At 37.4% G+C, this 13381-nt stretch overlaps 1 protein-coding gene across 1 annotated transcript in view; it reads left to right on the top strand.

The window, feature by feature from the left end:
- Positions 1 to 991: 991 nt before the first annotated feature.
- Positions 992 to 13381, top strand: part of ATG10 (autophagy related 10) — a 222954-nt gene continuing 210564 nt past the window's right edge. Inside the window, exon 1 of the mRNA XM_090278978.1 lies at positions 992 to 1177. The gene's annotated coding sequence lies outside the window, so the exon portion shown is untranslated. The remainder of the gene's footprint in view (positions 1178 to 13381) is intronic.

Here is a 13381-nt window from a genome sequence, read left to right on the forward strand (position 1 = left end):
CTATCCCTTCAGAAGACCTTTTTTATTTTGAAATAATTATAGATTCACAGGAAATTGCAAGCAGTACATTAGAGTCCCGCACACCCATCACCTAATCTACCTTTGTCTAATGGTGACTTTTAACGTAGCTCTCTTAAGATCAAAACCATGCCCTGTACATTTGAAGGTAGGTTTTCCTTTCACTTCCTTGCCCGTGTTTACTCTTTACTTTTCACACCAGTTTTAATTGTGTTAAAAGGAGCAAGATGCTAGTTTTCCCTCACCTCAGATGTCTGCTGTTGCATTTTCTGTATTTCAATTCGATCACCTTTAATTCTCTTACATCCTTCGCTAGTTTCTTCTTTATCCTACCGTTTCTCCTTAATTTAATTCGGCTGCTAATTCCGCTCCACCCCTACCCCCATATGTGCCATGGATTGTCAATTTTTCGACTTCTAACTTCTTCGGTGTTTCAGTTTGGTCCTTAAGTTTTAGCGGCGGGTTGGTGGGGCTAGTCCTGTTTGGGCGTGCCCTAGGTGTTTACGGTAGTTTTGTAGCATGTGTGCGACTGTTAGCTGGCGCGGTTCTCCAACCTCTCAGAGATGCTAGTGACACTGCACAGTTCAGCCCTGTTCTAGCTTTACCGTTTCTCCACTGGTCACCCTTCAATTTTCCAGATATTTGGCTAATGTTGGAAGAGAGTGTGCAGAGGCCCCTGAAAGGGCTGGCACCCCCCACAGCTTGCTCCCAGCCTCCATTAGTGGGCCGCCTCTGCGCTGCGCAGAGGGTACCCACTCCCGTTCCCGCGCCAGCCGGAGACGTGAGGGCGGGGGACCCGGCAGCAGAGAGGTCACAGCCCCGCGCCTGGGGACCAGGGCGTCAGTCGCCTGCAAGAAGCAGACCCGGTGGTGCGCAGAAGGCGCAGCGCGCATGCTCCAATCTGGTCGCCCGGTGGCGGCGGTGGCGGCGGCGACCGAGGGAGGGGCTGGATACCTCCGAGGTGTACCTCCTTCTGAGGTGGCTCTGCTCCTCCGCCGCCCACCCTGTGGCTCCCAGGGGCCCGTCCCTCTCCTCCCTAAGGCCTCCGGTGGGGCGGTAGCTTGTGCGGTTATGGGTATCTCGCCCCAGCTCCCCTCCCCCAGCCCCGTTGCCCCGCCCTCGCGGGGCTGGGCGGCCGGGTCGGGCCGAGTGGAGCGGGGTGAGTATTTCCACAGCCTTTGCTGGCCGCCTCTTCCCGGCTCTGCTTCCCGCACGGGTCCTCGGAACACTCCCGCGGCTGGGAGAGAGGGCGTGTGCGGGTGGGCGGGGAACAGCCCAACCCTGAACAAAAGGTGGGGAAAAAGGACTTCCGCCTTTGAAATGCAGGCCTGGTCCCCGCCATCGCCCTGGATACGCATTTTGGGGTGACCAGCTGTGGGGGGAGGAGGAGTGGAGGGGGAGTGGAGGGGGCGTGCCCCCTTTCCCTGGGGGTCGGGCTCTGCCACGCGCACTCCTGGGCCGCTCCTGAGACCTTACCTTCGACGTAGGTAGTTACTGCCCTGTGATTAAAGCTTGCACGGGGACAGTTAAGGCTTCGTCCGTGTAACCTTGAAACAAAGGATATTAAATTCCTGGAAAGTACCATGGCCAAGCCCCACTTAACTTGAAGGGGTTTCAGATGGACTATCAGGAGGAATAACCTTATATTTATAAACATTTTTTTCCTCCCAAGTAACCTATCTACTAATATATGAAATCACGATGGGGGGAGGGGAGATACAGGTATAGTTAACTGATTTACAGAAACATTTACTTTGGTAAAAATTAAAAAGGCAAAATTTCAGAAAGGCAAAAGGATAACTACATATCTTTTCAAAGTCAAAATGGAGTCTTGTCTATCTAATAGGCCCACCTGAGGATGAATTAATTATCTAGGGGACTATATTTTTTCTTGACATAATATTGATTAGAGCCCAGGCTGTGCAGTTACTTTTTTTTGTTTGTTTGTTTAATTGAGATGCAAATTATTTCTGACTGGGAGAAAAAATACTGAAGGTTGTGGTTTTATTGCCCTATTTCCAAGATTTTAATAATTTTTTACCATTCAGCTTGTTCTTTCATTGTAAGTTCAATAAATCTTTGCCACAGGTTCACTTTGTTTTTATGAATCATGTTTCTAAGTTTAAACAAATTACAATTTGACAATGGCTTCCATTCCTTAGTGGCAAAAGTTTAAGTTTGTGCTTTTCAGGATTGTAGTACTCAACTACATTTTAGGACCCTTCCTTCTTGCTTCTGAAGGGTCAACTATGGACAGGGGGAAACATTTACAAAATGAAAACTTGATACCCCCCAACCCCCAAATGTTGAATATTGAGAAATGCAAATTGAAGTCTTGCAGTTACAAGGTTTAAGAACTGTTACTGATATTTTAATGGAGGAAACTAGTGGAAGCAATTCCCACCAGTTCTGAACTGGATTCATTTGCAGGTGGAATGTAGTAAGATTATATCCCCTCCTCCTTTTATCTCCTTCCCACTTCCATTTCCCCTTTATTTAGGTTAAGGTTAACTGAGATTTTGCTACATGATGAGGCAAACAAGTTGGACATAATGTTTTGTGACAAATTATAAAGTGATATCAGTTCCTAATGCTTATATATTTCTGAGAAAGATAACCAACGCTCTAGGAAAAGCAAGAGGGTAGTTTATATAAGTAGATTGAGACTGGGCTTGATTTGATTAATATTTTTTAAAGTTTTTGTTTGTTTGTTTATTTATTTATTTATTTATAGCTCAGAATCACAAGCTCTTGGTTGAAAGGGTCTGATAGCACACTGGTCCAGCCCAGTCTTCTCATCTTAGAGGTCAAGGTATTGAGGTCTCAAGGAAGGAGATCCCTCAAGTGGTGTCAATAGAATGCTGTGAATTTTATGGGTGAAAAATCATAGGTGTTTATTTGTTCCTAAAAGAAGAGGCTTGTGAAGTATATTTTAGCTGATAGATTAGAGTAGTAAGCAGCCAGCTAGCTGTGCGGTTTAGCTCAAAAATAAACTATGAACATTCACAACTTAATCCTTCAAATACTGGCATGTCATAATAATAAAGTTTCTTTTTTTTTCTTTTTTCTTTTTCTTTTAAAATTAATTAATTAATTTCTTTATTTCTTTATTTTATTTTTAGAGAGAGGGAAAGGAGAAAGAGAGGGAGGGAAACATCACTGTGTGGTTGCCTCTCATGCTCCCAGCTGGGGACCTGACATGCAACCTAGTCATGTGCCCTGACTGGGAATCAAACCAGTGACACTTGGTTCGCAGGCCGACACTCAGTCCACTGAGCCACAGCAGCCAGGGCCTGATTAATATTTTTGAAGTCTAGAGATGTGTTTTGGGAGTCTAGAGAGATGTTTTGAATCATACATATAGGGAACCATAACAATAAAGCATCACAGAGATCATTTGGTGATTATCCCTTGGAAACAGATATCTTTAGGTGCCAAGCAAGCTTAGTATAAAACGATTGGAAAGTAGGGGAATGGAGAATAAACCCTAACTAAAAGCATCCTGATTAGGGAACGTTTGCTAAAAACTATGCAGAATCAGTCTCCATTAATGTACATGACACCCCAAGCCTTGAAGTGCTTGATTTCCTAGGTTTACAGGACCGAGGAAGAGAATTTACTAATATGAATTCATCACTGTTGTGTAATAGCTTTCAGAGAAAACTTTTTTTAATCATCTCTTCTGAGCTCAAGAACCTACAATGGTTTCCTATTGCCCACTGCTTAAATGAAATCTCTTTTGAGTTTTAAGGCTATTTACAAACTGCCCCCCTCTTTTTCTTGTATTTCTTAATCTATAGGTACCAGTTAGACTCTACCGTGTGTACTCTACCTCATTTCAACCTGATTCTACTACCCCCGCCCCACACTAATCATCCTCATCCCTTTATGTATTGTATTTCTGCATTTCAGTCTCTTCTTATAATTCAAGGATTACCTGAAGTATAACTGCAGACTGTTTTAGGTCAAATTGCCACATTTAACAGCTGTGTTACCTTGGACAAATTACATAACCTCTCTGTCCCGATTTCCTCATCTGTAAAATGGAGAAAATCATAGTAACTACCTCAGGGTTGCAATGAAGTTTCAACAAGTTGATACGGTTTTTGACATATTGTAAGAGTTCAGTAAATACTATTATAGTTATTATTTTACTCTATACTAATTCTTTAAACACTGGTTACACAATTTATTGCTAGTTTTTGCTGTCTTTTATTTTTAATGTTCTTTTCAGTTTGAATCTTCTCATATAAATTTGATTACAAATTGTTGAGGCAAAGACCATATATTCTTTATGAAAAGTCTCTTAAAGTACTCCCAGGATGATTCTGGGGACTCAGTGTAATATTTTTTCTATTTTATATCCAATATTCTTCTCTTTCTGTTTTCCATTTTATTTCTGTTGCTTATATTTTAAAATTTATACCCTTTTTGGTTCTAAAAGTATTTGAGATAGCTTATAATTTATATATAAATAATAACATACAAAATAAAGATAAATCAGGTTCATGAAAATATGAAGCTCGAATAGAAATATTGGAGTGTGTTATACTGAAATACATATCATGAGAAGTTGTATAATTATTAAAGATGCACCACAACTAAGTTCTGAGCTTCATGATGGTCAGAGGAAAGAACCCAACATTCCACTTGCTCAGGAAAAAACACAGCTTCTTTGAAAGTAAATATTTAGTGAGAAATGCAGATTGTGATAGCAGATTTCAAAGATAGGCTAAGAAACCCTAGGGTTAAATTCTCTGGACTCTGTTAAGCCCCAACCTACTTCCCAATGTTTTTTCAAAGGGGCCTTAATGGGCATTGTTATGGGACTGTCTCATACACTGTAGAATGCTTATTGTACTTCATTCCTGAGCAGTAACCAGCAACAACCACATCTCCTTCTCTCTGTAATAGCGGAGGATGATCCTACCCATTTCCAAACAGCTCCGTTGAAACTGGTCCCTCCTTATTGCTGGGAACCATTGAACCTTGCCTGCTCATATTTTAACCTGCCTATGCTCCCATCTACTGCCCCCCCCGCCTTTTTTTTTTTTTAACTTAGAACACTATTTTTAGGACTTGTCTTGCAGGAGCCCTTCTATCTTTTGGGCATGCCTTTCTTTGTCTCCACTTTCTAGACCCTATTTAAATTCAAAATTCAGTTCTTCAAGAATTGAACTCAGGTCTTCCAGACTCCCTTTTTTGAAGTCTTTGCCGATTTCCCCAGGAAAATTGTGATACAGTAGTCCCTCGCTATATCGCAGTTCACTTATCGCAGCCTCAGTGTATCGCGGGATTTTAAAAAATACTGTATTTAATTATTGCGATCTTTTGCTATATCGCGGGATTTTGCGGTACTGTATATGTATGTTGTTAAAGTTACGTAGGTTTAAGAGTGTAGAATATGTTTAAGAACATAAGTAGTGTTTATAAAAGTGTGGAAAAGGTTAAGAAGGGGGTGGGAAAGGTTAATAAGGGACTGGGAACAGTTTATAAGTGTGTGGGAAGGGTTTATAAAGCCTTAAAATACATATAAATACTAAAATAAATGTAAGGTTCCTACTTTGCAGATTTTCACTTACCGCGGGGTGGGGGGTGGTCTAGAACATAATACCCGTGACAAGTGAGTGAATACTGTATTTCTTTCTATAAGGACACACTCAGCAAGTGCTAGGATATTATAGATGTTGAGTGAATGAATGAAAAGCTTGTGGAAATAAAAAGGCACATTAATCTGGTCTTCAATGAAGGCTTTGCAAAAGGAAAAATTTAAAGGGATTGTTGATTCTATTACAAAAAAGTACAACCCCTTATTTTTTGTCCAAAAAATATAATGATACTTGGTAGTATAGTTTAAAAACTCATAGCTCTATTATCTATATTTAGACTAGCAGCAAGTCTGTAGCTTCTAATATAGTGTTAATCATTTTCTTTACCTTTTTACTTGTTGAATATGCCATTAGTTTCTGGTTCTGATTAGAATTGTCCTGCTATTCAAAGGCAGCAAGGGAATTTGAGCTGGTGGATCAGCTCAAATAGTCACTAATGGAACAATTTCTCACATGCTTTCAGAGAAATCTTGTTTTATGTTAAGAAATGATAACCTTCTTATACAAGTAATGACACTGGTATCAGAAAGATTAGATGTCATAAATCTATTGTTTAAATGGGAAGGGATACAACTTGTCTATAGGCTTAAAAGTTGATTAGGATAAAGGTACTATAAAGAGGTAGAAATATGTATTGATAGAATAAATTCATTTAAGTTCTTGAGTTTCTCTTTGATTTATTACAACTTTTATTTAATGTTTACTGTGTGCATAGTTCTGTTATAGTCACTAAGATACAGAATTTTAAGTCAGAAGCCCTCAGATGTTTAGACATCGCTTGATTGCATTTTAGTGTTCCTTGCTATGGAGGAGATGGATGAGGCTATCCCTGATTTTTGTTCCTTTATAGGTTAACTGATTTTTCTGCTTTCATCTTTGTTTTTACTTTTTATTTTTTTAGATATTTTACTGTTCTGCTTCTAGACTTATGTTTTTTTCCAACAGTTTTCTCAGAAACATAGTGAATTTTTTCAATTAATAGGAGTAAATGTTTTTGTTTGTTTATTCCTTTTGTTGTGAGTATATCTTTTCAATCCTTTTTTTTCTAGCTCAGGAGTAATTTTTCAATTTCATGTTTGCTTATGATTTCAATTCAGAAAAGCCAATTGTTTGTAGGTCAGATATGTGTGCTTTGTACTTTCTGTCAATCAATATGCATTTTTTTTCATCTTGGTCCTTTTCCTCCTGTGTGTTTTGAGATCTTGTGTGTATGCAAAAATACTAATTAGATTTTTTTCTAGCTTCTATACTTTCATCTGTTGCTTCTAATGTAGAGTTTGTCTCTACTGTTATGACATGCTTCAATTCCCTTCCAGTTTTTCCTTATTCAGTTTTCTTTTTAATCTTGGCTGTTGTTCCTCCACCCTGCCCCCCGCCCCCATCTCTTACTTTTGGAGGGTAGGTTTTTCTTTTTCCTTTTCAATTGGGTACATAAAATAGATATTCTAAGTTTTACTCCTGATTCCCAATGGGAGCCCACTTCACAGCAAGCTCTCCCTCTTCCTCTTTATCATGGTGCTCCTCTTTCTTTTGGTGCAAGTACTTCTTATTGGCCTGGCACTATTATTGATGTTTTTGTTTTTCTTATCGTGACAGCGGAGGGACTTGTATAGGGATGGTGCTGACCTGCTCAGAGTGTGCAAGCTCCCTTCATCCCCTTCACTGCATCCATGCTGGGTTGGATGGCAGGTTGATGGGTACAACCAAATATATGAAGGGTAGATCTTTTCTGTACTCAGAAAGTTCCTCCCTTTCTTACTGTTTAATCTTTTGCTCTTGTGTTTATAATTAAGGGAGTCTTTTATGCGTGATTTGAAAGAATTTATAGTTTTTTGAATTTTTTTTTGAGGTAAGAGGTAGTGATGAAATTGGTCTGAGGCTCATCCTATTCCCATGGCTTCCTGTTGCTGACTTTACCTAACAGTATGCAGTGCTCCACTTGGCTTCACTTTCCACTTCTGGCCATGGACATTGTGTTATTGGGAGACAACTGCCTTGAAAGAGAATTAACAGGCATTAAAAGCCAGTAAGGCAGGGGGCAGCTCAGGTTCTTTTTTCTGAAGTAAATATAGAATGGGGACCGTGAGTTGTTTTCTTATCCTCTTTCTAACTGGGGCTCTGACGGCAGAGGCCATAGCAAGCTCAGCTACCAATGAAGATCCTTCAATCCCAGTCCAGGTACAATGTTGTATCTCATTTAAACTTTTATTTGGGAGTGTGTTCCAGTGGGAACCCAAGGAGGGAACAGTGAGCCTACTCATTGACTGTTGTCATGACTGAAAAGACACCCTCTCTTTTGCTGCTTTCCTGTTTATTGGATCACCAGGGCCATGCCTTCTGTGCCCACCAGGTCCTTCACTAGCACCATCAAAATGCTCCTTTTTTTTTTTTTTTTTTTTGGTCTCAATTTTCTAGCATTATTCCTCCTCAAAAGTACTTATGGTGCTAATGATAAATGCTTATTTGGGGCCTTCAAAATCAGATAATCCTTCTGGTCTGGGTCTAGGATTCCACATTTAAATTTGTACTCTGGGTGTTTCTTTGCATTCTAAAATTTGAGGACCACTGCACAAGAACCCTGCTAGGTAACTGATTAACTAATTACATGAATTCAAGCCAAAGTCTCATAAAGGTAATGGATTGCGTTTACCTTTCTAGCTAGTAATTGCATGCTTTGTTAGGAAAGAGTCTAAATCTAAAGTTACAATAATGTAAAACTGTTGCAAGGAGGGACAAGTACTTTTATTAGTTAAAGATGACCTTTAATGTGTAAAGGTATGCATAGTATGTTCTGTGATAATCACACTTTTATAAATGATCTTAAGTTCTGGGGAAATTTAGTTATATTTCTTAAAGTGTCTTAGTCTCATTATCACTGATACATATTGATTTATAGATTCATCAAAAGAAATGTCTCTGACCAAAAAAAAAAAAAAAATCAGTTCTCCACACATTAGATTAAAAATCACATTAAAATGTGGAGCATAGTAGTGAAAAAGTTGTTCTTAATTAAAAAGGGTCATTTGAACAATGGTTATATATGGTGTTAGAATTCACTAAGGCTGCTTTTCTGAAAAGATACAGTTAATAGCAGCAGATTAAACTTCTTCACACTGTCTAGTCTTAGGGCTAACCTGCAGTTTAGAAAGACTTTCAGTTGGTGGGAAAAATTTATTCTATCTTTCCAGTCTGTAATCTCTGCTGAAGCAGCTAAAGAAAAGTTTTGCTTGATTTAAAAAACAAACAAACAAAAATAAAACAGCTGTTTCGGAAGAGTGAGAGTCAAACAAAATGGATGTATTAACTTATGCTTTATAATACAAAACAGCTCTGACTCTTTTCTAACTTTTACATATAAGAAATGAGAAGTTAATTGTTCAGGATGAGATGAGAATTAGAATCCACCTTTCTACTGAGAATTCACCTATGTTCTATTGTCACCTCTAGTCTAAATTTAAGATAGCTCAAGTCTGGAAACATAGGCAGTTCATATCTATGTTCATTTGCAAATTAAGGATTATTTTTGCCATTATTTCTTAATGAGCTGTTGTTGTGGTTACTTTCACTTTGATCATAATTTAAGCTATCTCATAATAGGGTGTTTAAGATTCTAATTTCTGCCTCTACTAGTCTGTGAACCCAGTAGAGGACCAGGGATTATTACAACTTGAAAAGTACATATAAAAATGTTGATTATATTTTTACTTTTAATGAGGTAAAATATTCTTACCTGAGCAAAGAGACAATGATTGTTCAGTAAAATTTCATTATGGCACATTACAATTATTTGAATTGAGATGGATATCATTTTAATATAGTATAATTCGTAATTTTGTAATCAAGCCATAAGTGTTTGTATTATTGTATGTAACATCCTTGAGCAAAGTCCAGTTCTTAGATAATTTTAAAAGTACTCAACCAAATATTAAGTAGTGCTTTGATGTTCAGTCATCTTGCTAGTGGCACAGTGTGTTAATTAGAAATACTATGGCTATTGAGTGAAATATTACATTTCAACTAACATTTTTAATAGTTCAGTAAACCTGAAGTAACTGGAGGGCTTAGGGAATGGAGTGTTTTTACCTAGTTCAATTTTGTTATTAAGCAAGGGTTTGTTTGAAATTTATGAACTATTCCAAGATGTATTAGTATTCTTTATGAATTAAATCCAGTTTTTCTTTGATTGAACATCTTTCAGTACATGTCAGGGTCATCACATAGCTGGCAAAACTATTTCTCTGACTGTACCATTTCAGTTTTCCTATTTCAATTCTGTATCCGCTCACTGAGTGATTGAATGTGTTCTATTAGCATCTGTGTAATGTTGATTTACAATCAATATTTCCAGCCCAGATTTTCATATTTATTTCTTTTTTTTTTTTTTTTTTTTTTGAGTTCCAGATCCATGCCAAAATGACTGCTAGATATCATTACTTGGGTATTCCACAGGCAGTTATTTATTTGTTTGTTTGTTTATTCATTTATTTATCTTTCGGGTGAAATATTTTCTTTCAAATTTTATTTTTCAAATACAGCTGATATTTAATATTATTTTCTACTAGTTTCAGGCACACAGGATGGTGGTTAGACAATTATATAATTTGCAAAGTACTGACCTAGCACCATGCATAGTTATTACAATGTTATTGACTATTCCTTATGCTAAACTTTACATCCCATGACTATTTTGTAACTACCAATTTGTACTTATTAATTCTTTCACTTTTTTCACCCATCTCACCAACTCCCTTCCCCTATGGCAACCATCAGTTCACTGTATCTATGAGTTTGTTTCTATTTTGACTGTTTATTTTGTTCTTTGGGTTCCACATATAAGTGAAATCATATGGTATTTGTCTTTCTTTGTCTGACTTATTTCACTTAGTGTAATAGCCTCTAGGTCTGTCCATGTTGTTGCAAATGGTAAGATTTTATTTTGTATTTTAAGGCCAAGTAATATTCCATGTGCATTTGTACCATAGCTTTTTATCCACTTATCTGTTGATGGGTACTTGGGTTGCTTCCATATCTTGGCTATTATAAGTATTGCTGCAATGAATATAGGGATGCATATATTCTTTCAAATTGGTGTTTTGGGTTTCTTTGGATATATATCCAGAGTGGAATCATTTGGTCATAAGGTAGTTCCCTCTTTCATATTTTTGGAGAAGCTTCATACTGTTTTCCATAGTGAATGTACCAATCTACATTCCTACCAGCAGTGCGTAAGAGTTCCCTCTTCTCCACATTCTAGCCAACACTTGTTGTTTGTTGACTTATTGATGACAGTCATTCCGACAGGTATGTGGTGATATCATATCTTTAATTTGCATTTCTCTGATGACAGTGATGTTGAACATTTTTTCATCTCTATTGGTCATTTCTATTGGAGAAGTGTCTATTCAGGTCCTCTGCCCATTTTTTAATTGGATATATATATATATTTTTTTGGTGTTGAGTAATATGAGTCCTTTATAAGTTTTGGATATTAACTCCCTATTAGCTGTATCACTGGCGAATATATTTCCCCTATAGTTTGTCTTTTCACTTTCTTGAGGGTTTCCTTTGCCATCCATAAATGTTTTAGTTTGATGTAGTCTCATTTCTTTATTTTTTTCTCATATTTCCCTTCCCCAAGGAGATATATCAGAAAAAATATTGCTAAGAGAAATATCAGAGACCTTACTGCCTGTGTTTTCTTCTAGGATTTTTACAGTTTTGAGTTTTACATTTAAGTCTTTAATCCATTTTGGTTTTATTCTTTCGTATGGTGTCAGAAGGTGGTCTAGTTGGATTATTTTCATGTATCCAACTTCCCCAACACCATTTATTGAATAGACTGCCTTTACTCCATTGAATGTTCAATTGATCATATAGATGTGGGTTTATTTCTGGGCTTTCTATTCTGTTCCATTGATATATATGTCTGTTTTTAGTCCAGTACCATGCTGTTTTGATTACTATAGCTTTGCACTATAGTTTGATATCAGGTAGGGTGATAGCTCCAAATTTGTTCCTCTCTCTCAAGATTGTTGTGGCTATTTTGGTCTTTTATGGTTCCATATAAATTTTTGGATTATTTGCTCTAGTTCTGTGAAAATGGCATTGGTATTTTGAAAGAGATTTTGTTGAATCTGTATATTGGTTTGGGTGGTATGGACATTTTAATGATGCTAATTCTTCCTATCCATGAGCACAGTATATACTTCCAGTTATTTGTATCTTTTTCAAATTCTTCAGTATCTTATAAATTTTTGAGTATGGGTCTTTTACCTCTTTGGTTAGATTTCTAGGTTTTTAATTTTTTTTTTAATCGAATTGTAAATGGGATTGTTTTCTTGGTTTCAGTTTCTGATAATTCAGTATGTTTATATAAAAATTCAATCAACTTCTGAATATTTATTTTGTATCTTGCTACTGTACTGAATTCATTTATCAGTTTTAGTAGTTTTTTTGTGGAATGTTTAGGGTGTCTATATGTAGTATCATGTCATCTGCAAATAATGACAGTTTTACTTCTTTCCAATTTGGATACCTATTATTTCTTCTTTATGTCTGATTGCTGTGGCTAGGATTTCCAATACTGTGTTGAATAAGAATCGTGAAAGTGGACATTTCTGTTTTGTTACTGAGCTAAAGAAACATTTTTAATTTCTATTTATTAAGTATAATGTTAGCTGTGGGTTTGCCATACATGCCTTTATTATGTTATGGTATGTTCCCTTTATTCCCACTTTGCTGAGAGTTTTTTAAAAATCATAAATGGGTATCACATGCTTTTTTCTGTATCTATTAATAGGATCATGTCATTTTTATCCTTCATTTTGTTTATGTGGTGTATCGTGTTAATTTATTTGTGGATATTAGGGGCTCATTGAGGCTGACTGTTGATTGTTTGACATGATTTAGGAAGTTGTGAAGCATGAGCCAACACCAGCCATTCATATGGAAAAACAACTTAGGTGGGTCTATAAGTTGGATGGGAAGGAGTCTTAGGGGATCTCCGGGGGCAAGACAAACAGTGTTAGCTTGATGGAGCCTCAGGTATTATATTTTTACTTTTAATGAGGTAAAATATTCTTACCTGAGCAAAGAGACAACGATTGTTCAGTAAAATTTCATTATGGCACATTACAATTATTTGAATTGAGATGGATATCATTTTAATATAGTATAATTCCTAATTTTGTCATCAAGCCATAAGTGTTTGTATTATTGTATGTAGCATCCTTGAGCAAAGTCCAGATCTTAGATAATTTTAAAAGTATTCAACCAAATATTAAGTAGTGCTTTGATGTTCAGTCATCTTGCCAGCTTTGTGGCTCTGTGAAGGGAAGGTTCAGAAAAGGGACAATGGCCTCTGCCCACCTTTCTGTCTAGGAAAAATCTGTCTCCCAGCTCTTGCCTTGATGCCAGGCACTTCAGTTCCTCCCTGTATGCCACTGGTGCCTTTCAAGTTGCCACCCCAGTGCTAGAGCTCAGAGGCAGTGAGTCTGAGTAAGTCCATGTGGGGGTTCTTTAAGAGGAACTGGTTGGGACTCCAGCAGTTTCTTTTACCAACTCAGACTCTGCTGTATTTTGCAGCCATAAGTTATGGGGATTTAATCTTCCTGGCACTGGAACCCTGGGTTGGGAGGCCTGGTGTGGAGCTGGGACTTCTACCTCCTGAGATATTTCTTACAAATTTTTATCCACCATGCATCTCCTTCCCTCCCACCAGTCTGGATGGACGTGGCTTCTTCAATTCTGCATTG

The sequence above is a fragment of the Furipterus horrens genome, unplaced genomic scaffold (assembly GCF_987537825.1).
Source record: "Furipterus horrens unplaced genomic scaffold, mFurHor1.1.pri manual_scaffold_5, whole genome shotgun sequence".
In the NCBI taxonomy this organism is placed as follows: Eukaryota; Metazoa; Chordata; class Mammalia; order Chiroptera; family Furipteridae; genus Furipterus; species Furipterus horrens.